General features: G+C 36.2%; 1 non-coding gene across 1 annotated transcript; it reads right to left on the reverse strand.

Annotated features, from left to right (window-relative positions):
* Positions 1-481: 481 nt before the first annotated feature.
* LOC131814225 (small nucleolar RNA SNORA52) lies at positions 482-615 on the reverse strand. Its single transcript, XR_009347216.1, has one exon. It is a non-coding gene; the product is annotated as a small nucleolar RNA SNORA52 (small nucleolar RNA).
* Between the last annotated feature and the right edge of the window lie 3,932 nt (positions 616-4,547).

A 4,547-nucleotide genomic window follows, 5' to 3' on the forward strand; every position in this document is an offset into this window, starting at 1 on the left:
GTGTTGTTGGCGATATGCATTTTATAGAAAAGGCGAATTGAGGCTGAGAGAGGCTTAGTAATTGTCCAGATTCATACAATTGGCAAGTGGCAGAGTAGAGAAATAAACAAAATCTTTGAATTATATAACTATTACTGTGAACCACCTCAATTCTCCTAGAAACACTGAGAATTTAATAAAATAGGTGATGGAAATCACAAAAAGGAAAATGTTTGGGACACTTTGCCAAATTAGGGATACATAAGTTGTATTTGGTTAAAGACAAAGGGAGATTACTTAGTGAAGGCCTACAGAGAAATGTGGATAAAGAATCCGAAGGCCAAAGGAGAACCAGTAACAATAGCGATTGATAGTTACAAGGCAAACTGACAAATGATTAAAAAAAAAAAATGATAGCATTTCACAATATATGTCAGGAAAGAAGAGGCAGATGGAAGTTGAAGGATATCATCTCTTCTCCCTCCCATCATACCCACCTCACTGAGGTCTAGAAGCTCCCCTAGCACAAGCCTCCTGAAGCTTTGCTCGCTTCTGTGGGTGAGGCTTCTAGAATGGTCTGGTCCCCAGGGGAACCTGGCAGACCACAGGCTGAATGGCAAGGATTGGGATGGACCATATTTCTTCTCATGCAGGAGGACATTAAGATACTACCTGAAGTTCTTGAATCAATAAACAAATATTCCCGTTATCTTAAAATTTATAAGTAATAATCAGCAGACTATACTTAGAAAGACATTGGAGGAGGGATGACTGAAAGTGATAGTATGAATATTTTTACAATAAATAATAAATGTAGCTAAAGAATTATAAATCAATAAGTAATAGTTTAAATACATAACTTGGAGTTATTGAGTTCACAGTGAAGAGTACTAAAATAGAAATAGTCAGGAAGTTTCCTCTAAGGAAGAAAAGTTGTGACTTTTCATTGTAGCTCTCCCTATATGTTTGTGTTTATATATAACATATATAGATGTGTTTATATACTATATATATACACACACACATAACTTTGATTATAATTTAAAATATCTTTTTTTTTTAAGATTTTATTTATTTATTTGACAGAGAGAGAGAAATCGCAAGTAGGCAGAGAGGCAGGTGGCGGGGGTGGTTGGGGCGGGGGAGAGGCAGGCTCCCTACTGAGCAGAGAGCCCGATGTGGAGCTTGATCCCAGGACCCTGAGACCATGACCTGAGTTGAAGGCAGAGGCTTAAACCATTGAGCCACCCAGGTGCCCCTAAAATATCTCTTAAACAATGGATTTGACTTACCTTTGAATTTGTCTCAGTATCTACCTTACTTAAATGCCTTTTGGGGTCTTTAGTTTACACAACAAAGGGAGTTCTAATTGAAATAAAAAAGAAACTTTTTAGTCAATCTATAATAATTTTTGCTTTCCAAATTTATCTAGCATTGGATGCTGAATGAATACTTATTCAACATTGCAATTCAATTCCTTGCCTGTTAATATGAGACCCCTTTTTCACTCACTTAGCCTGGCTTGACTTCCTGCCACCCGTTTTTCCAGATGTGAGTGAGATAACCAAAGCTCAGGTACTTAAGAAGTCTTAGCAAACCACTAACACTCAGTTAGCCCTCAAAGGAGGGGTCAGAAATTCAGCTCAGCGCAGACAGCATCTGAGAGCTCACCGAAGAGGATGTAGCCATAATCCTTCGGCAGCTATGCCCTCATCTTTACTGGCAGAAGCTTTAAAGACATCTCAGAGAGTTCATTACGCAAATGGAATTGTCTGACAGTGAGGCTGAACTGGACAGACGGTGGGCATAAATATACGCTGGGTATACTCTTCCACATGCAAGGACACATGGGACAGACCTTCTTAGATCTGGGTATATTATTCTGTAATTAATAATGGGCAAGAAAATTCATCTTGAGGATGAGTCACAGATAACTTAGAAAATTGGACAGAATCAAAAAGCAATAAAACTACTTTATCTTATCTAGTCTGTGATGAATACTGAAATTTTCCTGAAGCTCTGAAATACTAATTTTTATAAAATGTACACACACACATAGTACACAAACACACACATACACATCTAAACTCATTGAACACTCAGTTCAAATATATACATATATTTGAATTAGTGTATATGCATCTGTATAGGTGTTGTATATGTATGTATGTGGGATGTTTGTGCGCATGTGCAGTGAGAGAGAGAAAGAGAACACAGTGCCAAGTAGCTGTGTGGCATGGGGCAAGTTACTTACAGATGTAAGTTTTCCTCCTTATACAATGAAACTAATAAAAATACCATCCTGAAAGTGTTTGGTCATAATGTTTTTTTAGAGCTCACATTAGATGATTTATGTGTAGGTTATTAAGGTTATTTCTCTAGATTTCCTTAAAAAAATGTTTTAACGGATTAATTTGTAAGTTCCTTTCCTTTGGATACTACTTGGAGATACTTGAAATGTATCTTGATTAAGAAATCTGCAATCTCTAGGGGCGCCTGGGTGGCTCAGTTGGTTAACTGTCTGCCTTTTGCTCAGGTCATGATTCCAGGGTCCTGGGTTGGAGCCCCATGTTGGGCTCTCTACTCAGTGGGGAACCTGCTTCTCCCTCTTCCTCTCTCTCTCTTTCAAATAAATAAATTTTTTAAAATCTTAGGGAAAAAAAAAAGAGATCTGCAATATCTCTACAAGTTCTCAGAATGCATTTTTTGTGTGAACAGAGGCACATTCAGGTGGGGTCTACCACGCTTAAGCATTCATCATCACCACTGTATGTCCAATCCCTCTGGTTCAGCAGCCTTATGTCATGGTCTGTAGTGGTTACTAAAGATCTTACTTGTGCCAAGAAAGTCTCCATGGGGATCTCTGCAAAGACTGCCTGGGATCATTCCATTCTTCGTGTTACCTTATTCTGAGAGATAAAGATTAGGATATAAATTCTGTGCCAATTAAAACAAGATAATGGTGGTATTTGTTAATTTAAATTGGCAAAAAATATCACTATGTGAAAAACATATTTATTTTATAATAATAATTGGCTGACATGGTTTAAAACTTGTGGCTTACACTGTTGGTGCTAGTATAAACTGATCAACATATCTGAAATGGGGTGTCAAGTTCCTGAAAGACTCATACAATCTCATCTTCTATGACAGAGCATTGACGCTTTTAGGAGATTATTTTAGAGAAATAAATTGTGAACAAGAAATGTGTGCGTCAGTAGTCACTATCTTGTTTTAAAATTTCAATGTAAATGCCTATGATTATAAAATAAAAACTGAAAGCAAAAGAAATAAATCATAATATGTCCACAAATAAAATAAGTAATTAAATACATATGTATGTGTTTCATATATATATATATATATGATGTAGGAAAGTTTAATTGTATTATTTAAGTAAAATAAAAGGATATAGAAATATTAACTCTCATATCCTCTCAACAAACACACAGAAACATACAAATATAGGAAGAAAAGGATCTACTTTAAAATATTAGCAGTAGATTAATGGCTGTTTTTATTTTCTTATGATTACTCTTCTTTTTTCCACATATTATACAATGAGCATATATCACTTTTCTAATCAGAAAAACAGTCATTATTTTATAAAATAACCATTTAAAACTTAATGTCTTTCTGCAGCATTTTGTTTTTCTGTGTGTTTACTTATTTCCTACATGAAATATCCTTTTAAGCAGAATAAAATGGGAAATGGTTGCTTTGAGCCAAGAAGGCACAAATTAAAGGAAGTGAAAGCATGTAGCTTTCAAAAGCTATTGACATTATTTCAGAAATTCATCCATTTTATTCTTTTAGCTAGTTTTTGTGGGCTTTTTGTGGGGTGTTTTTTTTTTTTTTTGAAGATTCAGAAATTAAATGACCTTTTCTAACTAAACACACGCAGATGTAGTCACAGGTAATGATGGTATTATGTAAGCTCAGTATGTGCAATAAACCTTAAAACGTGTATTCTACCAACTAGCAATTTTCCCAATCAGCTTTTATTTTGCTGTGCCACCATCCTTTAAAGCCCTAATCATGGAGGTGGCTCTGGAGAAAGAGCTGTGTTCCGTTTGAACTCAGTGGGTAATGAGGGTATGAGGACTAAATGTGCTTTTTGCTCTCTGTAGCACAGTGTGCGTTCCCTGTTTTGCAGTCATTTTCTCCAATTCAATGCAAATTCTTGTAATTTCCCCCAGAAATAAATGCTATTAAATGCCCTATTTCTCTTTCATATGTCAGAAACTTTCTCCCCTGCCATCGGCTGTATTTTTATGTCAAAAGTAAAAATCTACACCATAAGCCGGAGACAGACCCCAAGTAGCCAAAGTTGTCAGCTAGGAGCACGTGCAACTTCCAGCATGAAGCACGTAATTATTAATGTCAAACAGACATCGCTGTGTGATGGGCATCTCTGTCCCTCATCTCCCCCACTCGACCTGGCTGGTTTCATGTGAGGTCTAAACAAACGGCTCACAAACGATCACACACACCGCACATGAAGACAAAACAAAAACCTAATTAAAACCAGTAGCATGATCACTTCCTAAATTTTAATCCTATTTGAT

This window comes from Mustela lutreola, chromosome 13 (genome assembly GCF_030435805.1).
Source record: "Mustela lutreola isolate mMusLut2 chromosome 13, mMusLut2.pri, whole genome shotgun sequence".
NCBI classification, from domain to species: Eukaryota; Metazoa; Chordata; class Mammalia; order Carnivora; family Mustelidae; genus Mustela; species Mustela lutreola.